This window comes from Oncorhynchus mykiss, chromosome 16 (genome assembly GCF_057628025.1).
Source record: "Oncorhynchus mykiss isolate SJ-2025 chromosome 16, ASM5762802v1, whole genome shotgun sequence".
In the NCBI taxonomy this organism is placed as follows: domain Eukaryota; kingdom Metazoa; phylum Chordata; class Actinopteri; order Salmoniformes; family Salmonidae; genus Oncorhynchus; species Oncorhynchus mykiss.
Genome location: NC_143037.1, coordinates 23,370,875 through 23,396,536, shown reverse-complemented (window position 1 = coordinate 23,396,536; position 25,662 = coordinate 23,370,875). Strand labels below are relative to the sequence as shown.

At 42.8% G+C, this 25,662-nt stretch overlaps 12 non-coding genes across 12 annotated transcripts; all 12 read left to right on the top strand.

Moving 5' to 3' along the window:
• The first annotated feature begins 5,974 nt into the window (after nt 1–5,974).
• On the top strand, nt 5,975–6,047 carry trnak-uuu (transfer RNA lysine (anticodon UUU)). Its single transcript has one exon. It is a non-coding gene; the product is annotated as a tRNA-Lys (tRNA).
• A 2,308-nt stretch (nt 6,048–8,355) lies between these two features.
• trnak-uuu (transfer RNA lysine (anticodon UUU)) lies at nt 8,356–8,428 on the top strand. The gene has a single exon. It is a non-coding gene; the product is annotated as a tRNA-Lys (tRNA).
• Nucleotides 8,429–9,293: 865 nt separating this feature from the next.
• Nucleotides 9,294–9,366, top strand: trnak-uuu (transfer RNA lysine (anticodon UUU)). The gene has a single exon. It is a non-coding gene; the product is annotated as a tRNA-Lys (tRNA).
• A 4,407-nt stretch (nt 9,367–13,773) lies between these two features.
• Nucleotides 13,774–13,846, top strand: trnak-uuu (transfer RNA lysine (anticodon UUU)). The gene has a single exon. It is a non-coding gene; the product is annotated as a tRNA-Lys (tRNA).
• A 1,107-nt stretch (nt 13,847–14,953) lies between these two features.
• On the top strand, nt 14,954–15,026 carry trnak-uuu (transfer RNA lysine (anticodon UUU)). The gene has a single exon. It is a non-coding gene; the product is annotated as a tRNA-Lys (tRNA).
• Nucleotides 15,027–16,125: 1,099 nt separating this feature from the next.
• On the top strand, nt 16,126–16,198 carry trnak-uuu (transfer RNA lysine (anticodon UUU)). The gene has a single exon. It is a non-coding gene; the product is annotated as a tRNA-Lys (tRNA).
• Nucleotides 16,199–18,494: 2,296 nt separating this feature from the next.
• trnak-uuu (transfer RNA lysine (anticodon UUU)) lies at nt 18,495–18,567 on the top strand. The gene has a single exon. It is a non-coding gene; the product is annotated as a tRNA-Lys (tRNA).
• A 1,102-nt stretch (nt 18,568–19,669) lies between these two features.
• On the top strand, nt 19,670–19,742 carry trnak-uuu (transfer RNA lysine (anticodon UUU)). Its single transcript has one exon. It is a non-coding gene; the product is annotated as a tRNA-Lys (tRNA).
• Nucleotides 19,743–22,032: 2,290 nt separating this feature from the next.
• Nucleotides 22,033–22,105, top strand: trnak-uuu (transfer RNA lysine (anticodon UUU)). The gene has a single exon. It is a non-coding gene; the product is annotated as a tRNA-Lys (tRNA).
• Nucleotides 22,106–23,220: 1,115 nt separating this feature from the next.
• On the top strand, nt 23,221–23,293 carry trnak-uuu (transfer RNA lysine (anticodon UUU)). The gene has a single exon. It is a non-coding gene; the product is annotated as a tRNA-Lys (tRNA).
• Nucleotides 23,294–24,408: 1,115 nt separating this feature from the next.
• On the top strand, nt 24,409–24,481 carry trnak-uuu (transfer RNA lysine (anticodon UUU)). The gene has a single exon. It is a non-coding gene; the product is annotated as a tRNA-Lys (tRNA).
• Nucleotides 24,482–25,585: 1,104 nt separating this feature from the next.
• Nucleotides 25,586–25,658, top strand: trnak-uuu (transfer RNA lysine (anticodon UUU)). The gene has a single exon. It is a non-coding gene; the product is annotated as a tRNA-Lys (tRNA).
• Nucleotides 25,659–25,662: the final 4 nt, after the last annotated feature.

Here is a 25,662-nt window from a genome sequence, read left to right as displayed (position 1 = left end):
CGCTGTGTAAAGAAGGCAGAGTTGCACACATAAAATCCCTGACCACGACGTGATTTGAACACACAACCTTCTGATCTGGAGTCAGACACGCTACCTTTGCGGCACGAGGTCTTGTACAATGTGTTTTTTGGAGGGGATGCCTAGTTCAGATTTCGTTGACTGTATCATTTGGAATGAAGACCTGGTTCTCTGGGGAAATGTACCATCTGACAATGCCCCCTCGTCAGCACGTGCCTCTGCCCGGCGGGTTAGGTGTATGAAAATAAGCAAAAGCAGAGCCCGGATAGCTCAGTCGGTAGAGCATCAGACTTTTATTCTGAGGGTCCAGGGTTCAAGTCCCTTTTCGGGCGATCCTTTAATGTTCACCTTTCTTCACTACGCTGTCTTTCTGAACTTGCATTTTCCTTGACTTTCCATGACATGTTCGACCTGAGGACAAAACACTCACAGAGCCAAAACAGCTTAGTCTGAAGACATCCTCATAGTACCGATAAAGTTTGTAGAAACATGTCAAATGATGTTAAAATGAATCCTCAGGTTGTCTATTGTCTTAATAATTGATAATATTTCAACCGGACAATAGCGTATTCAATAGAAAGGAAAAACAACGGTCACGCTCCCAAATCAGCACTGCATGCTTCCTAAGGACTGACAGAAAGGTCTCGTTCTTCGTAATTTTTCAGAAAAGAAGCCTGAAACAATGTCTAAAGACTGTTGACATCTAGTGGAAGCCATAGGAACTGCAATCTGGGTCCGAACCCATTAGAAACTCAATAAGCATTCAATTGAAAACTACCCACATCAAAAAAAAATCGCACTTCCTGGAATGATTTTCCTCAGGTTTTCGCCTGCCGTATCAGTTCTGTTATACTCACAGACAGGATTTTAACAGTTTTGGAAACTTTAGAGTGTTTTATATCCACATCTACCAATTATATGCATATCGGAGCTTCTGGTCCTGAGTAACAGGGCACGCTTCTCATCCACATGCCGAAATACTGCCTCCAAGCCAAAAGAAGTTCAACTCCCTGTTCGAAGACTGATTTAAGTCTGTCAATCACACAGCATCATCTTATTTAGGAATTTGCAGTGTGCCATGCTTCTGTGAGAGACAATTGTGATCTTAAGCAGCATTGGTTTGGTGGTTTCTGTAAAGCCACATTGGTTCTTGTGCTGATTCATTGACTTCGCTGTGTAAAGAAGGCAGAGTTGCACACATAAAATCCCTGACCACGACGTGATTTGAACACGCAACCTTCTGATCTGGAGTCAGACACGCTACCTTTGCGGCACGAGGTCTTGTACAATGTGTTTTTTGGAGGGGATGCCTAGTTCAGATTTCGTTGACTGTATCATTTGGAATGAAGACCTGGTTCTCTGGGGAAATGTACCATCTGACAATGCCCCCTCGTCAGCACGTGCCTCTGCCCGGCGGGTTAGGTGTATGAAAATAAGCAAATGCAGAGCCCGGATAGCTCAGTCGGTAGAGCATCAGACTTTTATTCTGAGGGTCCAGGGTTCAAGTCCCTTTTCGGGCGATCCTTTAATGTTCACCTTTCTTCACTACGCTGTCTTTCTGAACTTGCATTTTCCTTGACTTTCCATGACATGTTCGACCTGAGGACAAAACACTCACAGAGCCAAAACAGCTTAGTCTGAAGACATCCTCATAGTACCGATAAAGTTTGTAGAAACATGTCAAATGATGTTAAAATGAATCCTCAGGTTGTCTATTGTCTTAATAATTGATAATATTTCAACCGGACAATAGCGTATTCAATAGAAAGGAAAAACAACGGTCACGCTCCCAAACCAGCACTGCATGCTTCCTACGGACTGACAGAAAGGTCTCGTTCTTCGTAATTTTTCAGAAAAGAAGCCTGAAACAATGTCTAAAGACTGTTGACATCTAGTGGAAGCCATAGGAACTGCAATCTGGGTCCGAACCCATTAGAAACTCAATAAGCATTCAATTGAAAACTACCCACATCAAAAAAAAATCGCACTTCCTGGAATGATTTTCCTCAGGTTTTCGCCTGCCGTATCAGTTCTGTTATACTCACAGACAGGATTTTAACAGTTTTGGAAACTTTAGAGTGTTTTATATCCACATCTACCAATTATATGCATATCCGAGCTTCTGGGCCTGAGTAACAGGGCACGCTTCTCATCCACATGCCGAAATACTACCTCCAAGCCAAAAGAAGTTCAACTCCCTGTTCGAAGACTGATTTAAGTCTGTCAATCACACAGCATCATCTTATTTAGGAATTCGCAGTGTGCCATGCTTCTGTGAGAGACAATTGTGATCTTAAGCAGCATTGGTTTGGTGGTTTCTGTAAAGCCACATTGGTTCTTGTGCTGATTCATTGACTTCGCTGTGTAAAGAAGGCAGAGATTGCACACATTAAATCCCTGACCACGATGTGATTTGAACACACAACCTTCTGCTCTGGAGTCAGACGCGCTACCTTTGCGCCACGAGGTCTTGTACAATGTGTTTTTTGGAGGGGATGCCTAGTTCAGATTTTGTTGACTGTATCATTTGGAATGAAGACCTGGTTCTCTGGGGAAATGTACCATCTGACAATGCCCCCTCGTCAGCACGTGCCTCTGCCCGGCGGGTTAGGTGTATGAAAATAAGCAAAAGCAGAGCCCGGATAGCTCAGTCGGTAGAGCATCAGACTTTTAATCTGAGGGTCCAGGGTTCAAGTTCCTGTTCGGGCGATCCTTTAATGTTCACCTTTCTTCACTACGCTGTCTTTCTGAACTTGCATTTTCCTTGACTTTCCATGACATGTTCGACCTGAGGACAAAAACACTCACAGAGCCAAAACAGCTTATTCTGAAGACATCCTCATAGTACCGATAAAGTTTGTAGAAACATGTCAAACGATGTTAAAATGAATCCTCAGGTTGTCTATTGTCTTAATAATTGATCATATTTCAACCGGACAATAGCGTATTCAATAGAAAGGAAAAACAACGGCCACGCTCCCAAACCAGCACTGCATGCTTCCTAAGGACTGACAGAAAGGTCTCGTTCTTCGTAATTTTTCAGAAAAGAAGCCTGAAACAATGTCTAAAGACTGTTGACATCTAGTGGAAGCCATAGGAACTGCAATCTGGGTCCGAACCCATTAGAAACTCAATAAGCATTCAATTGAAAACTACCCACATCAACAAAAAAAAATCGCACTTCCTGGAATGATTTTCCTCAGGGTTTCACCTGTGAGAGACAATTGTGATCTTAAGCAGCATTCGTTTGGTGGTTTCTGTAAAGCCACATTGGTTCTTGTGCTGATTCATTGACTTCGCTGAGTAAAGAAGCCAGAGGTTGCACACAGTAAATCCCTGACCACGATGTAATTTGAACACACAACCTTCTGCTCTGGAGTTAGACGCGCTACCTTTGCGCCACGAGGTCTTGTACAATGTGTTTTTTGGAGGGGATGCCTAGTTCAGATTTCGTTGACTGTATCATTTGGAATGAAGACCTGGTTCTCTGGGGAAATGTACCATCTGACAATGCCCCCTCGTCAGCACGTGCCTCTGCCCGGCGGGTTAGGTGTATGAAAATAAGCAAAAGCAGAGCCCGGATAGCTCAGTCGGTAGAGCATCAGACTTTTAATCTGAGGGTCCAGGGTTCAAGTTCCTGTTCGGGCGATCCTTTAATGTTCACCTTTCTTCACTACGCTGTCTTTCTGAACTTGCATTTTCCTTGACTTTCCATGACATGTTCGACCTGAGGACAAAAACACTCACAGAGCCAAAACAGCTTATTCTGAAGACATCCTCATAGTACCGATAAAGTTTGTAGAAACATGTCAAACGATGTTAAAATGAATCCTCAGGTTGTCTATTGTCTTAATAATTGATCATATTTCAACCGGACAATAGCGTATTCAATAGAAAGGAAAAACAACGGTCACGCTCCCAAACCAGCACTGCATGCTTCCTAAGCACTGACAGAAAGGTCTCGTTCTTCGTAATTTTTCAGAAAAGAAGCCTGAAACAATGTCTATAGACTGTTGACATCTAGTGGAAGCCATAGGAACTGCAATCTGGGTCCGAACCCATTAGAAACTCAATAAGCATTCAATTGAAAACTACCCACATCAAAAAAAAATCGCACTTCCTGGAATGATTTTCCTCAGGTTTTCGCCTGCCGTATCAGTTCTGTTATACTCACAGACAGGATTTTAACAGTTTTGGAAACTTTAGAGTGTTTTATATCCACATCTACCAATTATATGCATATCCGAGCTTCTGGGCCTGAGTAACAGGGCACGCTTCTCATCCATATTTCCTGAAATACTGCCTCCAAGCCAAAAGAAGTTCAACTCCCTGTTCGAAGACTGATTTAAGTCTGTCAATCACACAGCATCATCTTATTTAGGAATTTGCAGTGTGCCATGCTTCTGTGAGAGACAATTGTGATCTTAAGCAGCATTGGTTTGGTGGTTTCTGTAAAGCCACATTGGTTCTTGTGCTGATTCATTGACTTCGCTGTGTAAAGAAGGCAGAGATTGCACACATTAAATCCCTGACCACGATGTAATTTGAACACACAACCTTCTGCTCTGGAGTTAGACGCGCTACCTTTGCGGCACGAGGTCTTGTACAATGTGTTTTTTGGAGGGGATGCCTAGTTCAGATTTCGTTGACTGTATCATTTGGAATGAAGACCTGGTTCTCTGGGGAAATGTACCATCTGACAATGCCCCCTCGTCAGCACGTGCCTCTGCCCGGCGGGTTAGGTGTATGAAAATAAGCAAAAGCAGAGCCCGGATAGCTCAGTCGGTAGAGCATCAGACTTTTAATCTGAGGGTCCAGGGTTCAAGTTCCTGTTCGGGCGATCCTTTAATGTTCACCTTTCTTCACTACGCTGTCTTTCTGAACTTGCATTTTCCTTGACTTTCCATGACATGTTCGACCTGAGGACAAAAACACTCACAGAGCCAAAACAGCTTATTCTGAAGACATCCTCATAGTACCGATAAAGTTTGTAGAAACATGTCAAACGATGTTGAAATGAATCCTCAGGTTGTCTATTGTCTTAATAATTGATCATATTTAAACCGGACAATAGCGTATTCAATAGAAAGGAAAAACAACGGTCACGCTCCCAAACCAGCACTGCATGCTTCCTAAGCACTGACAGAAAGGTCTCGTTCTTCGTAATTTTTCAGAAAAGAAGCCTGAAACAATGTCTATAGACTGTTGACATCTAGTGGAAGCCATAGGAACTGCAATCTGGGTCCGAACCCATTAGAAACTCAATAAGCATTCAATTGAAAACTACCCACATCAAAAAAAAATCGCACTTCCTGGAATGATTTTCCTCAGGTTTTCGCATGCCGTATCAGTTCTGTTATACTCACAGACAGGATTTTAACAGTTTTGGAAACGTTAGAGTGTTTTATATCCACATCTACCAATTATATGCATATCCGAGCTTCTGGGCCTGAGTAACAGGGCACGCTTCTCATCCACATGCCGAAATACTGCCTCCAAGCCAAAAGAAGTTCAACTCCCTGTTCGAAGACTGATTTAAGTGTGTCAATCACACAGCATCATCTTATTTAGGAATTTGCAGTGTGCCATGCTTCTGTGAGAGACAATTGTGATCTTAAGCAGCATTGGTTTGGTGGTTTCTGTAAAGCCACATTGGTTCTTGTGCTGATTCATTGACTTCGCTGTGTAAAGAAGGCAGAGTTGCACACATAAAATCCCTGACCACGACGTGATTTGAACACGCAACCTTCTGATCTGGAGTCAGACACGCTACCTTTGCGGCACGAGGTCTTGTACAATGTGTTTTTTGGAGGGGATACCTAGTTCAGATTTCGTTGACTATATCATTTGGAATGAAGACCTGGTTCTCTGGGGAAATGTACCATCTGACAATGCCCCCTCGTCAGCACGTTTCTCTGCCCGGCGGGTTAGGTGTATGAAAATAAGCAAAAGCAGAGCCCGGATAGCTCAGTCGGTAGAGCATCAGACTTTTAATCTGAGGGTCCAGGGTTCAAGTCCCTGTTCGGGCGATCCTTTAATGTTCACCTTTCTTCACTACGCTGTCTTTCTGAACTTGCATTTTCCTTGACTTTCCATGACATGTTCGACCTGAGGACAAAAACACTCACAGAGCCAAAACAGCTTATTCTGAAGACATCCTCATAGTACCGATAAAGTTTGTAGAAACATGTCAAACGATGTTAAAATGAATCCTCAGGTTGTCTATTGTCTTAATAATTGATCATATTTCAACCGGACAATAGCGTATTCAATAGAAAGGAAAAACAACGGTCACGCTCCCAAACCAGCACTGCATGCTTCCTAAGCACTGACAGAAAGGTCTCGTTCTTCGTAATTTTTCAGAAAAGAAGCCTGAAACAATGTCTATAGACTGTTGACATCTAGTGGAAGCCATAGGAACTGCAATCTGGGTCCGAACCCATTAGAAACTCAATAAGCATTCAATTGAAAACTACCCACATCAAAAAAAAATCGCACTTCCTGGAATGATTTTCCTCAGGTTTTCGCCTGCCGTATCAGTTCTGTTATACTCACAGACAGGATTTTAACAGTTTTGGAAACTTTAGAGTGTTTTATATCCACATCTACCAATTATATGCATATCCGAGCTTCTGGGCCTGAGTAACAGGGCACGCTTCTCATCCATATTTCCCGAAATACTGCCTCCAAGCCAAAAGAAGTTCAACTCCCTGTTCGAAGACTGATTTAAGTCTGTCAATCACACAGCATCATCTTATTTAGGAATTTGCAGTGTGCCATGCTTCTGTGAGAGACAATTGTGATCTTAAGCAGCATTGGTTTGGTGGTTTCTGTAAAGCCACATTGGTTCTTGTGCTGATTCATTGACTTCGCTGTGTAAAGAAGGCAGAGATTGCACACATTAAATCCCTGACCACGATGTAATTTGAACACACAACCTTCTGCTCTGGAGTTAGACGCGCTACCTTTGCGGCACGAGGTCTTGTACAATGTGTTTTTTGGAGGGGATGCCTAGTTCAGATTTCGTTGACTGTATCATTTGGAATGAAGACCTGGTTCTCTGGGGAAATGTACCATCTGACAATGCCCCCTCGTCAGCACGTGCCTCTGCCCGGCGGGTTAGGTGTATGAAAATAAGCAAAAGCAGAGCCCGGATAGCTCAGTCGGTAGAGCATCAGACTTTTAATCTGAGGGTCCAGGGTTCAAGTTCCTGTTCGGGCGATCCTTTAATGTTCACCTTTCTTCACTACGCTGTCTTTCTGAACTTGCATTTTCCTTGACTTTCCATGACATGTTCGACCTGAGGACAAAAACACTCACAGAGCCAAAACAGCTTATTCTGAAGACATCCTCATAGTACCGATAAAGTTTGTAGAAACATGTCAAACGATGTTGAAATGAATCCTCAGGTTGTCTATTGTCTTAATAATTGATCATATTTAAACCGGACAATAGCGTATTCAATAGAAAGGAAAAACAACGGTCACGCTCCCAAACCAGCACTGCATGCTTCCTAAGCACTGACAGAAAGGTCTCGTTCTTCGTAATTTTTCAGAAAAGAAGCCTGAAACAATGTCTATAGACTGTTGACATCTAGTGGAAGCCATAGGAACTGCAATCTGGGTCCGAACCCATTAGAAACTCAATAAGCATTCAATTGAAAACTACCCACATCAAAAAAAAATCGCACTTCCTGGAATGATTTTCCTCAGGTTTTCGCATGCCGTATCAGTTCTGTTATACTCACAGACAGGATTTTAACAGTTTTGGAAACGTTAGAGTGTTTTATATCCACATCTACCAATTATATGCATATCCGAGCTTCTGGGCCTGAGTAACAGGGCACGCTTCTCATCCACATGCCGAAATACTGCCTCCAAGCCAAAAGAAGTTCAACTCCCTGTTCGAAGACTGATTTAAGTGTGTCAATCACACAGCATCATCTTATTTAGGAATTTGCAGTGTGCCATGCTTCTGTGAGAGACAATTGTGATCTTAAGCAGCATTGGTTTGGTGGTTTCTGTAAAGCCACATTGGTTCTTGTGCTGATTCATTGACTTCGCTGTGTAAAGAAGGCAGAGTTGCACACATAAAATCCCTGACCACGACGTGATTTGAACACGCAACCTTCTGATCTGGAGTCAGACACGCTACCTTTGCTGCACGAGGTCTTGTACAATGTGTTTTTTGGAGGGGATACCTAGTTCAGATTTCGTTGACTATATCATTTGGAATGAAGACCTGGTTCTCTGGGGAAATGTACCATCTGACAATGCCCCCTCGTCAGCACGTTTCTCTGCCCGGCGGGTTAGGTGTATGAAAATAAGCAAAAGCAGAGCCCGGATAGCTCAGTCGGTAGAGCATCAGACTTTTAATCTGAGGGTCCAGGGTTCAAGTCCCTGTTCGGGCGATCCTTTAATGTTCACCTTTCTTCACTACGCTGTCTTTCTGAACTTGCATTTTCCTTGACTTTCCATGACATGTTCGACCTGAGGACAAAACACTCACAGAGCCAAAACAGCTTAGTCTGAAGACATCCTCATAGTACCGATAAAGTTTGTAGAAACATGTCAAATGATGTTAAAATGAATCCTCAGGTTGTCTATTGTCTTAATAATTGATAATATTTCAACCGGACAATAGCGTATTCAATAGAAAGGAAAAACAACGGCCACGCTCCCAAACCAGCACTGCATGCTTCCTAAGGACTGACAGAAAGGTCTCGTTCTTCGTAATTTTTCAGAAAAGAAGCCTGAAACAATGTCTAAAGACTGTTGACATCTAGTGGAAGCCATAGGAACTGCAATCTGGGTCCGAACCCATTAGAAACTCAATAAGCATTCAATTGAAAACTACCCACATCAAAAAAAAAATTGCACTTCCTGGAATGATTTTCCTCAGGGTTTCGCCTGTGAGAGACAATTGTGATCTTAATAAGCAGCATTGGTTTGGTGGTTTCTGTAAAGCCACATTGGTTCTTGTGCTGATTCATTGACTTCGCTGTGTAAAGAAGGCAGAGTTGCACACATAAAATCCCTGACCACGACGTGATTTGAACACGCAACCTTCTGATCTGGAGTCAGACACGCTACCTTTGCGGCACGAGGTCTTGTACAATGTGTTTTTTGGAGGGGATGCCTAGTTCAGATTTCGTTGACTATATCATTTGGAATGAAGACCTGGTTCTCTGGGGAAATGTACCATCTGACAATGCCCCCTCGTCAGCACGTGCCTCTGCCCGGCGGGTTAGGTGTATGAAAATAAGCAAAAGCAGAGCCCGGATAGCTCAGTCGGTAGAGCATCAGACTTTTAATCTGAGGGTCCAGGGTTCAAGTCCCTGTTCGGGCGATCCTTTAATGTTCACCTTTCTTCACTACGCTGTCTTTCTGAACTTGCATTTTCCTTGACTTTCCATGACATGTTCGACCTGAGGACAAAACACTCACAGAGCCAAAACAGCTTAGTCTGAAGACATCCTCATAGTACCGATAAAGTTTGTAGAAACATGTCAAATGATGTTAAAATGAATCCTCAGGTTGTCTATTGTCTTAATAATTGATAATATTTCAACCGGACAATAGCGTATTCAATAGAAAGGAAAAACAACGGCCACGCTCCCAAACCAGCACTGCATGCTTCCTAAGGACTGACAGAAAGGTCTCGTTCTTCGTAATTTTTCAGAAAAGAAGCCTGAAACAATGTCTAAAGACTGTTGACATCTAGTGGAAGCCATAGGAACTGCAATCTGGGTCCGAACCCATTAGAAACTCAATAAGCATTCAATTGAAAACTACCCACATCAAAAAAAAAATCGCACTTCCTGGAATGATTTTCCTCAGGGTTTCACCTGTGAGAGACAATTGTGATCTTAAGCAGCATTGGTTTGGTGGTTTCTGTAAAGCCACATTGGTTCTTGTGCTGATTCATTGACTTCACTGTGTAAAGAAGCCAGAGATTGCACACATTAAATCCCTGACCACGATGTAATTTGAACACACAACCTTCTGCTCTGGAGTTAGACGCGCTACCTTTGCGCCACGAGGTCTTGTACAATGTGTTTTTTGGAGGGGATGCCTAGTTCAGATTTCGTTGACTGTATCATTTGGAATGAAGACCTGGTTCTCTGGGGAAATGTACCATCTGACAATGCCCCCTCGTCAGCACGTGCCTCTGCCCGGCGGGTTAGGTGTATGAAAATAAGCAAAAGCAGAGCCTGGATAGCTCAGTCGGTAGAGCATCAGACTTTTAATCTGAGGGTCCAGGGTTCAAGTTCCTGTTCGGGCGATCCTTTAATGTTCACCTTTCTTCACTACGCTGTCTTTCTGAACTTGCATTTTCCTTGACTTTCCATGACATGTTCGACCTGAGGACAAAAACACTCACAGAGCCAAAACAGCTTATTCTGAAGACATCCTCATAGTACCGATAAAGTTTGTAGAAACATGTCAAACGATGTTAAAATGAATCCTCAGGTTGTCTATTGTCTTAATAATTGATCATATTTCAACCGGACAATAGCGTATTCAATAGAAAGGAAAAACAACGGTCACGCTCCCAAACCAGCACTGCATGCTTCCTAAGCACTGACAGAAAGGTCTCGTTCTTCGTAATTTTTCAGAAAAGAAGCCTGAAACAATGTCTAAAGACTGTTGACATCTAGTGTAAGCCATAGGAACTGCAATCTGGGTCCGAACCCATTAGAAACTCAATAAGCATTCAATTGAAAACTACCCACATCAAAAAAAAATCGCACTTCCTGGAATGATTTTCCTCAGGTTTTCGCCTGCCGTATCAGTTCTGTTATACTCACAGACAGGATTTTAACAGTTTTGGAAACGTTAGAGTGTTTTATATCCACATCTACCAATTATATGCATATCCGAGCTTCTGGGCCTGAGTAACAGGGCACGCTTCTCATCCATATGCCGAAATACTGCCTCCAAGCCAAAAGAAGTTCAACTCCCTGTTCGAAGACTGATTTAAGTGTGTCAATCACACAGCATCATCTTATTTAGGAATTTGCAGTGTGCCATGCTTCTGTGAGAGACAATTGTGATCTTAAGCAGCATTGGTTTGGTGGTTTCTGTAAAGCCACATTGGTTCTTGTGCTGATTCATTGACTTCGCTGTGTAAAGAAGCCAGAGATTGCACACATTAAATCCCTGACCACGATGTAATTTGAACACACAACCTTCTGCTCTGGAGTTAGACACGCTACCTTTGCGCCACGAGGTCTTGTACAATGTGTTTTTTGGAGGGGATGCCTAGTTCAGATTTCGTTGACTGTATCATTTGGAATGAAGACCTGGTTCTCTGGGGAAATGTACCATCTGACAATGCCCCCTCGTCAGCACGTGCCTCTGCCCGGCGGGTTAGGTGTATGAAAATAAGCAAAAGCAGAGCCCGGATAGCTCAGTCGGTAGAGCATCAGACTTTTAATCTGAGGGTCCAGGGTTCAAGTTCCTGTTCGGGCGATCCTTTAATGTTCACCTTTCTTCACTACGCTGTCTTTCTGAACTTGCATTTTCCTTGACTTTCCATGACATGTTCGACCTGAGGACAAAAACACTCACAGAGCCAAAACAGCTTATTCTGAAGACATCCTCATAGTACCGATAAAGTTTGTAGAAACATGTCAAACGATGTTAAAATGAATCCTCAGGTTGTCTATTGTCTTAATAATTGATCATATTTCAACCGGACAATAGCGTATTCAATAGAAAGGAAAAACAACGGTCACGCTCCCAAACCAGCACTGCATGCTTCCTAAGCACTGACAGAAAGGTCTCGTTCTTCGTAATTTTTCAGAAAAGAAGCCTGAAACAATGTCTAAAGACTGTTGACATCTAGTGGAAGCCATAGGAACTGCAATCTGGGTCCGAACCCATTAGAAACTCAATAAGCATTCAATTGAAAACTACCCACATCAAAAAAAAAATCGCACTTCCTGGAATTATTTTCCTCAGGTTTTCGCCTGCCGTATCAGTTCTGTTATACTCACAGACAGGATTTTAACAGTTTTGGAAACTTTAGAGTGTTTTATATCCACATCTACCAATTATATGCATATCCGAGCTTCTGGGCCTGAGTAACAGGGCACGCTTCTCATCCATATGCCGAAATACTGCCTCCAAGCCAAAAGAAGTTCAACTCCCTGTTCGAAGACTGATTTAAGTCTGTCAATCACACAGCATCATCTTCTTTAGGAATTTGCAGTGTGCCATGCTTCTGTGAGAGACAATTGTGATCTTAAGCAGCATTGGTTTGGTGGTTTCTGTAAAGCCACATTGGTTCTTGTGCTGATTCATTGACTTCGCTGTGTAAAGAAGGCAGAGATTGCAAACATTAAATCCCTGAACACGATGTGATTTGAATACACAACCTTCTGATCTGGAGTCAGACGCGTTACCTTTGCGCCACGAGGTCTTGTACAATGTGTTTTTTGGAGGGGATGCCTAGTTCAGATTTCGTTGACTGTATCATTTGGAATGAAGACCTGGTTCTCTGGGGAAATGTACCATCTGACAATGCCCCCTCGTCAGCACGTGCCTCTGCCCGGCGGGTTAGGTGTATGAAAATAAGCAAAAGCAGAGCCCGGATAGCTCAGTCGGTAGAGCATCAGACTTTTAATCTGAGGGTCCAGGGTTCAAGTCCCTGTTCAGGCGATCCATTAATGTTCACCTTTCTGAACTTGCATTTTCCTTGACTTTCCATGACATGTTCGACCTGAGGACAAAACACTCACAGAGCCAAAACAGCTTAGTCTGAAGACATCCTCATAGTACCGATAAAGTTTGTAGAAACATGTCAAACGATGTTAAAATGAATCCTCAGGTTGTCTATTGTCTTAATAATTGATAATATTTCAACCGGACAATAGCGTATTCAATAGAAAGGAAAAACAACGGTCACGTTCCCAAACCAGCACTGCATGCTTCCTAAGCACTGACAGAAAGGTCTCGTTCTTCGTAATTTTTCAGAAAAGAAGCCTGAAACAATGTCTAAAGACTGTTGACATCTAGTGTAAGCCATAGGAACTGCAATCTGGGCTGAACCCATTAGAAACTCAATAAGCATTCAATTGAAAACTACCCACATAAAGAAAAAATCGCACTTCCTGGAATGATTTTCCTCAGGTTTTCGCCTGCCGTATCAGTTCTGTTATACTCACAGACAGGATTTTAACAGTTTTGGAAACTTTAGAGTGTTTTATATCCACATCTACCAATTATATGCATATCCGAGCTTCTGGGCCTGAGTAACAGGGCACGCTTCTCATCCATATGCCGAAATACTGCCTCCAAGCCAAAAGAAGTTCAACTCCCTGTTCGAAGACTGATTTAAGTCTGTCAATCACACAGCATCATCTTATTTAGGAATTCGCAGTGTGCCATGCTTCTGTGAGAGACAATTGTGATCTTAAGCAGCATTGGTTTGGTGGTTTCTGTAAAGCCACATTGGTTCTTGTGCTGATTCATTAACTTCGCTGTGTAAAGAAGGCATAGATTGCAAACATTAAATCCCTGACCACGATGTGATTTGAATACACAACCTTCTGATCAGACGCGCTACCTTTGCGCCACGAGGTCTTGTACAATGTGTTTTTTGGAGGGGATGCCTAGTTCAGATTTCGTTGACTGTATCATTTGGAATGAAGACCTGGTTCTCTGGGGAAATGTACCATCTGACAATGCCCCCTCGTCAGCACGTGCCTCTGCCCGGCGGGTTAGGTGTATGAAAATAAGCAAAAGCAGAGCCCGGATAGCTCAGTCGGTAGAGCATCAGACTTTTAATCTGAGGGTCCAGGGTTCAAGTCCCTGTTCGGGCGATCCTTTAATGTTCACCTTTCTTCACTACGCTGTCTTTCTGAACTTGCATTTTCCATGACATGTTCGACCTGAGGACAAAACACTCACAGAGCCAAAACAGCTTAGTCTGAAGACATCCTCATAGTACCGATTAAGTTTGTAGAAACATGTCAAACGATGTTAAAATTAATCCTCAGGTTGTCGATTGTCTTAATAATTGATAATATTTCAACCGGACAATAGCGTATTCAATAGAAAGGAAAAACAATGGTCACGCTCCCAAACCAGCACTGCATGCTTCCTAAGCACTGACAGAAAGGTCTCGTTCTTCGTAATTTTTCAGAAAAGAAGCCTGAAACAATGTCTAAAGACTGTTGACATCTAGTGGAAGCCATAGGAACTGCAATCTGGGTCCGAACCCATTAGAAACTCAATAAGCATTCAATTGAAAACTACCCACATCAAAAACAAATCGCACTTCCTGGAATGATTTTCCTCAGGTTTTCGCCTGCCGTATCAGTTCTGTTATACTCACAGACAGGATTTTAACAGTTTTGGAAACTTTAGAGTGTTTTATATCCACATCTACCAATTATATGCATATCCAAGCTTCTGGGCCTGAGTAACAGGGCACGCTTCTCATCCATATGCCGAAATACTGCCTCCAAGCCAAAAGAAGTTCAACTCCCTGTTCGAAGACTGATTTAAGTCTGTCAATCACACAGCATCATCTTATTTAGGAATTTTGCAGTGTGCCATGCTTCTGTGAGAGACAATTGTGATCTTAAGCAGCATTGGTTTGGTGGTTTCTGTAAAGCCACATTGGTTCTTGTGCTGATTCATTGACTTCGCTGTGTAAAGAAAGCAGAGATTGCAAACATTAAATCCCTGAACACGATGTGATTTGAATACACAACCTTCTGATCTGGAGTCAGACGCGCTACCTTTGCGCCACGAGGGCTCGTACAATGTGTTTTTTGGAGGGGATGCCTAGTTCAGATTTCGTTGACTGTATCATTTGGAATGAAGACCTGGTTCTCTGGGGAAATGTACCATCTGACAATGCCCCCTCGTCAGCACGTGCCTCTGCCCGGCGGGTTAGGTGTATGAAAATAAGCAAAAGCAGAGCCCGGATAGCTCAGTCGGTAGAGCATCAGACTTTTAATCTGAGGGTCCAGGGTTCAAGTCCCTGTTCGGGCGATCCATTAATGTTCACCTTTCTGAACTTGCATTTTCCTTGACTTTCCATGACATGTTCGACCTGAGGACAAAACACTCACAGAGCCAAAACAGCTTAGTCTGAAGACATCCTCATAGTACCGATTAAGTTTGTAGAAACATGTCAAACGATGTTAAAATTAATCCTCAGGTTGTCGATTGTCTTAATAATTGATAATATTTCAACCGGACAATAGCGTATTCAATAGAAAGGAAAAACAATGGTCACGCTCCCAAACCAGCACTGCATGCTTCCTAAGCACTGACAGAAAGGTCTCGTTCTTCGTAATTTTTCAGAAAAGAAGCCTGAAACAATGTCTAAAGACTGTTGACATCTAGTGGAAGCCATAGGAACTGCAATCTGGGTCCGAACCCATTAGAAACTCAATAAGCATTCAATTGAAAACTACCCACATCAAAAACAAATCGCACTTCCTGGAATGATTTTCCTCAGGTTTTCGCCTGCCGTATCAGTTCTGTTATACTCACAGACAGGATTTTAACAGTTTTGGAAACTTTAGAGTGTTTTATATCCACATCTACCAATTATATGCATATCCAAGCTTCTGGGACAGAGTAACAGGGCACGCTTCTCATCCATATGCCGAAATACTGCCTCCAAGCCAAAAGAAGTTCAACTCCCTGTTCGAAGACTGATTTAAGTCTGTCAATCACACAGCATCATCTTATTTAGGAATTTTGCAGTGTGCCATGCTTCTGTGAGAGACAATTGTGATCTTAAGCAGCATTGGTTTGGTGGTTTCTGTAAAGCCACATTGGTTCTTGTGCTGATTCATTGACTTCGCTGTGTAAAGAAAGCAGAGATTGCAAACATTAAATCCCTGAACACGATGTGATTTGAATACACAACCTTCTGATCTGGAGTCAGACGCGCTACCTTTGCGCCACGAGGGCTCGTACAATGTGTTTTTTGGAGGGGATGCCTAGTTCAGATTTCGTTGACTGTATCATTTGGAATGAAGACCTGGTTCTCTGGGGAAATGTACCATCTGACAATGCCCCCTCGTCAGCACGTGCCTCTGCCCGGCGGGTTAGGTGTATGAAAATAAGCAAAAGCAGAGCCCGGATAGCTCAGTCGGTAGAGCATCAGACTTTTAATCTGAGGGTCCAGGGTTCAAGTCCCTGTTCGGGCGATCCATTAATGTTCACCTTTCTGAACTTGCATTTTCCTTGACTTTCCATGACATGTTCGACCTGAGGACAAAACACCAAAAAGAGCCAAAACAGCTTAGTCTGAAGACATCCTCATAGTACCGATAAAGTTTGTAGAAACATGTCAAACGATGTTAAAATGAATCCTCAGGTTGTCTATTGTCTTAATAATTGATAATATTTCAACCGGACAATAGCGTATTCAATAGAAAGGAAAAACAACGGTCACGTTCCCAAACCAGCACTGCATGCTTCCTAAGCACTGACAGAAAGGTCTCGTTCTTCGTAATTTTTCAGAAAAGAAGCCTGAAACAATGTCTAAAGACTGTTGACATCTAGTGTAAGCCATAGGAACTGCAATCTGGGTCCGAACCCATTAGAAACTCAATAAGCATTCAATTGAAAACTACCCACATCAAAAAAAAATCGCACTTCCTGGAATGATTTTCCTCAGGTTTTCGCCTGCCGTATCAGTTCTGTTATACTCACAGACAGGATTTTAACAGTTTTGGAAACTTTAGAGTGTTTTATATCCACATCTACCAATTATATGCATATCCAAGCTTCTGGGCCTGAGTAACAGGGCACGCTTCTCATCCATATGCCGAAATACTGCCTCCAAGCCAAAAGAAGTTAAACTCCCTGTTCGAAGACTGATTTAAGTCTGTCAATCACACAGCATCATCTTATTTAGGAATTTGCAGTGTGCCATGCTTCTGTGAGAGACAATTGTGATGTTAAGCAGCATTGGTTTGGTGGTTTCTGTAAAGCCACATTGGTTCTTGTGCTGATTCATTAACTTCGCTGTGTAAAGAAGGCATAGATTGCAAACATTAAATCCCTGACCACGATGTGATTTGAATACACAACCTTCTGATCAGACGCGCTACCTTTGCGCCACGAGGTCTTGTACAATGTGTTTTTTGGAGGGGATGCCTAGTTCAGATTTCGTTGACTGTATCATTTGGAATGAAGACCTGGTTCTCTGGGGAAATGTACCATCTGACAATGCCCCCTCGTCAGCACGTGCCTCTGCCAGCACGTGCCTCTGCCCGGCGGGTTAGGTGTATGAAAATAAGCAAAAGCAGAGCCCGGATAGCTCAGTCGGTAGAGCATCAGACTTTTAATCTGAGGGTCCAGGGTTCAAGTCCCTGTTCGGGTGATCCTTTAATGTTCACCTTTCTTCACCACGCTGTCTTTCTGAACTTGCATTTTCCTTGACTTTCCATGACATGTTCGACCTGAGGACAAAACACTCACAGAGCCAAAACAGCTTAGTCTGAAGACATCCTCATAGTACCGATAAAGTTTGTAGAAACATGTCAAACGATGTTAAAATGAATCCTCAGGTTGTCTATTGTCTTAATAATTGATAATATTTCAACCGGACAATAGCGTTTTCAATAGAAAGGAAAAACAACGGTCACGCTCTCAAACCAGCACTGCATGCTTCCTAAGCACTGACAGAAAGGTCTCTTTCTTCGTAATTTTTCAGAAAAGAAGCCTGAAACAATGTCTAAAGACTGTTGACATCTAGTGTAAGCCATAGGAACTGCAATCTGGGTCCGAACCCATTAGAAACGCAATAAGCATTCAATTGAAAACTACCCACATCAAAAAAAAATCGCACTTCCTGGAATGATTTTCCTCAGGTTTTCGCCTGCCGTATCAGTTCTGTTATACTCACAGACAGGATTTTAACAGTTTTGGAAACTTTAGAGTGTTTTATATCCACATCTACCAATTATATGCATATCCGAGCTTCTGGGCCTGAGTAACAGGGCACGCTTCTCATCCATATGCCGAAATACTGCCTCCAAGCCAAAAGAAGTTCAACTCCCTGTTCGAAGACTGATTTAAGTCTGTCAATCACACAGCATCATCTTATTTAGGAATTTGCAGTGTGCCATGCTTCTGTGAGAGACAATTGTGATCTTAAGCAACATTGGTTTGGTGGTTTCTGTAAAGCCACATTGGTTCTTGTGCTGATTCATTGACTTCGCTGTGTAAAGAAGGCAGAGTTGCACGCATAAAATCCCTTACCACGACGTGATTTGAACACGCAACCTTCTGATCTGGAGTCAGACACGCTACCTTTGCGGCACGAGGTCTTGTACAATGTGTTTTTTGGAGGGGATGCCTAGTTCAGATTTCGTTGACTGTATCATTTGGAATGAAGACCTGGTTCTCTGGGGAAATGTACCATCTGACAATGCCCCCTCGTCAGCACGTGCCTCTGCCCGGCGGATTAGGTGTATGAAAATAAGCAAAAGCAGAGCCCGGATAGCTCAGTCGGTAGAGCATCAGACTTTTAATCTGAGGGTCCAGGGTTCAAGTCCCTGTTCGGGCGATCCTTTAATGTTCACCTTTCTTCACTACGCTATCTTTCTGAACTTGCATTTTCCTTGACTTTCCATGACATGTTCGACCTGAGGACAAAACACTCACAGAGCCAAAACAGCTTAGTCTGAAGACATCCTCATAGTACCGATAAAGTTTGTAGAAACATGTCAAACGATGTTAAAATGAATCCTCAGGTTGTCTATTGTCTTAATAATTGATAATATTTCAACCGGACAATAGCGTATTCAATAGAAAGGAAAAACAACGGTCACGCTCCCAAACCAGCACTGCATGCTTCCTAAGCACTGACAGAAAGGTCTCTTTCTTCGTAATTTTTCAGAACAGAAGCCTGAAACAATGTCTAAAGACTGTTGACATCTAGTGGAAGCCATAGGAACTGCAATCTGGGTCCGAACCCATTAGAAACGCAATAAGCATTCAATTGAAAACTACCCACATCAAAAAAAAATTGCACTTCCTGGAATGATTTTCCTCAGGTTTTCGCCTGCCGTATCAGTTCTGTTATACTCACAGACAGGATTTTAACAGTTTTGGAAACTTTAGAGTGTTTTATATCCACATCTACCAATTATATGCATATCCGAGCTTCTGGGCACGCTTCTCATCCATATGCCGAAATACTGCCTCCAAGCCAAAAGAAGTTCAACTCCCTGTTCGAAGACAGATTTAAGTCTGTCAATCACACAGCATCATCTTATTTAGGAATTTGCAGTGTGCCATGCTTCTGTGAGAGACAATTGTGATCTTAAGCAGCATTGGTTTGGTGGTTTCTGTAAAGCCACATTGGTTCTTGTGCTGATTCATTGACTTCGCTGTGTAAAGAAGGCAGAGTTGCACGCATAAAATCACTTACCACGACGTGATTTGAACACGCAACACTTCTGATCTGGAGTCAGACACGCTACCTTTGCGGCACGAGGTCTTGTACAATGTGTTTTTTGGAGGGGATGCCTAGTTCAGATTTCGTTGACTGTATCATTTGGAATGAAGACCTGGTTCTCTGGGGAAATGTACCATCTGACAATGCCCCCTCGTCAGCACGTGCCTCTGCCCGGCGGATTAGGTGTATGAAAATAAGCAAAAGCAGAGCCCGGATAGCTCAGTCGGTAGAGCATCAGACTTTTAATCTGAGGGTCCAGGGTTCAAGTCCCTGTTCGGGCGATCCTTTAATGTTCACCTTTCTTCACTACGCTGTCTTTCTGAACTTGCATTTTCCTTGACTTTCCATGACATGTTCGACCTGAGGACAAAACACTCACAGAGCCAAAACAGCTTAGTCTGAAGACATCCTCATAGTACCGATAAAGTTTGTAGAAACATGTCAAACGATGTTAAAATGAATCCTCAGGTTGTCTATTGTCTTAATAATTGATAATATTTCAACCGGACAATAGCGTATTCAATAGAAAGGAAAAACAACGGTCACGCTCGCAAACCAGCACTGCATGCTTCCTAAGCACTGACAGAAAGGTCTCTTTCTTCGTAATTTTTCAGAACAGAAGCCTGAAACAATGTCTAAAGACTGTTGACATCTAGTGGAAGCCATAGGAACTGCAATCTGGGTCCGAACCCATTAGAAACTCAATAAGCATTCAATTGAAAACTACCCACATCCAAAAAAAATTGCACTTCCTGGAATGATTTTCCTCAGGTTTTCGCCTGCCGTATCAGTTCTGTTATACTCACAGACAGGATTTTAACAGTTTTGGAAACTTTAGAGTGTTTTATATCCACATCTACCAATTATATGCATATCCGAGCTTCTGGGCACGCTTCTCATCCATATGCCGAAATACTGCCTCCAAGCCAAAAGAAGTTCAACTCCCTGTTCGAAGACTGATTTAAGTCTGTCAATCACACAGCATCATCTTATTTAGGAATTTGCAGTGTGCCATGCTTCTGTGAGAGACAATTGTGATCTTAAGCAGCATTGGTTTGGTGGTTTCTGTAAAGCCACATTGGTTCTTGTGCTGATTCATTGACTTCGCTGTGTAAAGAAGGCAGAGTTGCACACATAAAATCCCTGACCACGACGTGATTTGAACACGCAACACTTCTGATCTGGAGTCAGACACGCTACCTTTGCGGCACTAGGTCTTGTACAATGTGTTTTTTGGAGGGGATGCCTAGTTCAGATTTCGTTGACTGTATCATTTGGAATGAAGACCTGGTTCTCTGGGGAAATGTACCATCTGACAATGCCCCCTCGTCAGCACGTGCCTCTGCCCGGCGGATTAGGTGTATGAAAATAAGCAAAAGCAGAGCCCGGATAGCTCAGTCGGTAGAGCATCAGTCTTTTAATCTGAGGGTCCAGGGTTCAAGTCCCTGTTCAGGCGATCCTTTAATGTTCACCTTTCTTCACTACGCTGTCTTTCTGAACTTGCATTTTCCTTGACTTTCCATGACATGTTCGACCTGAGGACAAAACACTCACAGAGCCAAAACAGCTAAGTCTGAAGACATCCTCATAGTACCGATAAAGTTTGTAGAAACATGTCAAACGATGTTAAAATGAATCCTCAGGTTGTCTATTGTCTTAATAATTGATAATATTTCAACCGGACAATAGCGTATTCAATAGAAAGGAAAAACAACGGTCACGCTCCCAAACCAGCACTGCATGCTTCCTAAGCACTGACAGAAAGGTCTCTTTCTTCGTAATTTTTCAGAACAGAAGCCTGAAACAATGTCTAAAGACTGTTGACATCTAGTGGAAGCCATAGGAACTGCAATCTGGGTCCGAACCCATTAGAAACTCAATAAGCATTCAATTGAAAACTACCCACATCAAAAAAAAATCGCACTTCCTGGAATGATTTTCCTCAGGTTTTCGCCTGCCGTATCAGTTCTGTTATACTCACAGACAGGATTTTAACAGTTTTGGAAACTTTAGAGTGTTTTATATCCACATCTACCAATTATATGCATATCCGAGCTTCTGGGCCTGAGTAACAGGGCACGCTTCTCATCCATATGCCGAAATACTGCCTCCAAGCCAAAAGAAGTTCAACTCCCTGTTCGAAGACTGATTTAAGTCTGTCAATCACACAGCATCATCTTATTTAGGAATTTGCAGTGTGCCATGCTTCTGTGAGAGACAATTGTGATCTTAAGCAGCATTGGTTTGGTGGTTTCTGTAAAGCCACATTGGTTCTTGTGCTGATTCATTGACTTCGCTGTGTAAAGAAGGCAGAGTTGCACACATAAAATCCCTGACCACGACGTGATTTGAACACGCAACCTTCTGATCTGGAGTCAGACACGCTACCTTTGCGGCACGAGGTCTTGTACAATGTGTTTTTTGGAGGGGATGCCTAGTTCAGATTTCGTTGACTGTATCATTTGGAATGAAGACCTGGTTCTCTGGGGAAATGTACCATCTGACAATGCCCCCTCGTCAGCACGTGCCTCTGCCCGGCGGATTAGGTGTATGAAAATAAGCAAAAGCAGAGCCCGGATAGCTCAGTCGGTAGAGCATCAGACTTTTAATCTGAGGGTCCAGGGTTCAAGTCCCTGTTCGGGCGATCCTTTAATGTTCACCTTTCTTCACTACGCTGTCTTTCTGAACTTGCATTTTCCTTGACTTTCCATGACATGTTCGACCTGAGGACAAAACACTCACAGAGCCAAAACAGCTTAGTCTGAAGACATCCTCATAGTACCGATAAAGTTTGTAGAAACATGTCAAACGATGTTAAAATGAATCCTCAGGTTGTCTATTGTCTTAATAATTGATAATATTTCAACCGGACAATAGCGTTTTCAATAGAAAGGAAAAACAACGGTCACGCTCTCAAACCAGCACTGCATGCTTCCTAAGCACTGACAGAAAGGTCTCTTTCTTCGTAATTTTTCAGAAAAGAAGCCTGAAACAATGTCTAAAGACTGTTGACATCTAGTGTAAGCCATAGGAACTGCAATCTGGGTCCGAACCCATTAGAAACTCAATAAGCATTCAATTGAAAACTACCCACATCAAAAAAAAATCGCACTTCCTGGAATGATTTTCCTCAGGTTTTCGCCTGCCGTATCAGTTCTGTTATACTCACAGACAGGATTTTAACAGTTTTGGAAACTTTTGAGTGTTTTATATCCACATCTACCAATTATATGCATATCCGAGCTTCTGGGCCTGAGTAACAGGGCACGCTTCTCATCCATATGCCGAAATACTGCCTCCAAGCCAAAAGAAGTTCAACTCCCTGTTCGAAGACTGATTTAAGTCTGTCAATCACACAGCATCATCTTATTTAGGAATTTGCAGTGTGCCATGTTTCTGTGAGAGACAATTGTGATCTTAAGCAACATTGGTTTGGTGGTTTCTGTAAAGCCACATTGGTTCTTGTGCTGATTCATTGACTTCGCTGTGTAAAGAACGCAGAGTTGCATGCATAAAATCCCTGACCACGACGTGATTTGAACACGCAACCTTCTGATCTGGAGTCAGACACGCTACCTTTGCGGCACGAGGTCTTGTACAATGTGTTTTTTGGAGGGGATGCCTAGTTCAGATTTCGTTGACTGTATCATTTGGAATGAAGACCTGGTTCTCTGGGGAAATGTACCATCTGACAATGCCCCCTCGTCAGCACGTGCCTCTGCCCGGCGGATTAGGTGTATGAAAATAAGCAAAAGCAGAGCCCGGATAGCTCAGTCGGTAGAGCATCAGACTTTTAATCTGAGGGTCCAGGGTTCAAGTCCCTGTTCGGGCGATCCTTTAATGTTCACCTTTCTTCACTACGCTGTCTTTCTGAACTTGCATTTTCCTTGACTTTCCATGACATGTTCGACCTGAGGACAAAACACTCACAGAGCCAAAACAGCTTAGTCTGAAGACATCCTCATAGTACCGATAAAGTTTGTAGAAACATGTCAAACGATGTTAAAATGAATCCTCAGGTTGTCTATTGTCTTAATAATTGATAATATTTCAACCGGACAATAGCGTATTCAATAGAAAGGAAAAACAACGGTCACGCTCCCAAACCAGCACTGCATGCTTCCTAAGCACTGACAGAAAGGTCTCTTTCTTCGTAATTTTTCAGAACAGAAGCCTGAAACAATGTCTAAAGACTGTTGACATCTAGTGGAAGCCATAGGAACTGCAATCTGGGTCCGAACCCATTAGAAACTCAATAAGCATTCAATTGAAAACTACCCACATCAAAAAAAAATCGCACTTCCTGGAATGATTTTCCTCAGGTTTTCGCCTGCCGTATCAGTTCTGTTATACTCACAGACAGGATTTTAACAGTTTTGGAAACTTTAGAGTGTTTTATATCCACATCTACCAATTATATGCATATCCGAGCTTCTGGGCCTGAGTAACAGGGCACGCTTCTCATCCATATGCCGAAATACTGCCTCCAAGCCAAAAGAAGTTCAACTCCCTGTTCGAAGACTGATTTAAGTCTGTCAATCACACAGCATCATCTTATTTAGGAATTTGCAGTGTGCCATGCTTCTGTGAGAGACAATTGTGATCTTAAGCAACATTGGTTTGGTGGTTTCTGTAAAGCCACATTGGTTCTTGTGCTGATTCATTGACTTCGCTGTGTAAAGAAGGCAGAGTTGCACGCATAAAATCCCTGACCACGACGTGATTTGAACACGCAACCTTCTGATCTGGAGTCAGACACGCTACCTTTGCGGCACGAGGTCTTGTACAATGTGTTTTTTGGAGGGGATGCCTAGTTCAGATTTCGTTGACTGTATCATTTGGAATGAAGACCTGGTTCTCTGGGGAAATGTACCATCTGACAATGCCCCCTCGTCAGCACGTGCCTCTGCCCGGCGGATTAGGTGTATGAAAATAAGCAAAAGCAGAGCCCGGATAGCTCAGTCGGTAGAGCATCAGACTTTTAATCTGAGGGTCCAGGGTTCAAGTCCCTGTTCGGGCGATCCTTTAATGTTCACCTTTCTTCACTACGCTGTCTTTCTGAACTTGACTTTCCATGACATGTTCGACCTGAGGACAAAACACTCACAGAGCCAAAACAGCTTAGTCTGAAGACATCCTCGTAGTACCGATAAAGTTTGTAGAAACATGTCAAACGATGTTAAAATGAATCCTCAGGTTGTCTATTGTCTTAATAATTGATAATATTTCAACCGGACAATAGCGTTTTCAATAGAAAGGAAAAACAACGGTCACGCTCTCAAACCAGCACTGCATGCTTCCTAAGCACTGACAGAAAGGTCTCTTTCTTCGTAATTTTTCAGAAAAGAAGCCTGAAACAATGTCTAAAGACTGTTGACATCTAGTGTAAGCCATAGGAACTGCAATCTGGGTCCGAACCCATTAGAAACTCAATAAGCATTCAATTGAAAACTACCCACATCAAAAAAAAATCGCACTTCCTGGAATGATTTTCCTCAGGTTTTCGCCTGCCGTATCAGTTCTGTTATACTCACAGACAGGATTTTAACAGTTTTGGAAACTTTAGAGTGTTTTATATCCACACCTACCAATTATATGCATATCCGAGCTTCTGGGCCTGAGTAACAGGGCACGCTTCTCATCCATATGCCGAAATACTGCCTCCAAGCCAAAAGAAGTTCAACTCCCTGTTCGAAGACTGATTTAAGTCTGTCAATCACACAGCATCATCTTATTTAGGAATTTGCAGTGTGCCATGCTTCTGTGAGAGACAATTGTGATCTTAAGCAGCATTGGTTTGGTGGTTTCTGTAAAGCCACATTGGTTCTTGTGCTGATTCATTGACTTCGCTGTGTAAAGAAGGCAGAGTTGCACACATAAAATCCCTGACCATGACGTGATTTGAACACGCAACCTTCTGATCTGGAGTCAGACACGCTACCTTTGCGCCACTAGGTCTTGTACAATGTGTTTTTTGGAGGGGATGCCTAGTTCAGATTTCGTTGACTGTATCATTTGGAATGAAGACCTGGTTCTCTGGGGAAATGTACCATCTGACAATGCCCCCTCGTCAGCAAGTGCCTCTGCCCGGCGGATTAGGTGTATGAAAATAAGCAAAAGCAGAGCCCGGATAGCTCAGTCGGTAGAGCATCAGACTTTTAATCTGAGGGTCCAGGGTTCAAGTCCCTGTTCGGGCGATCC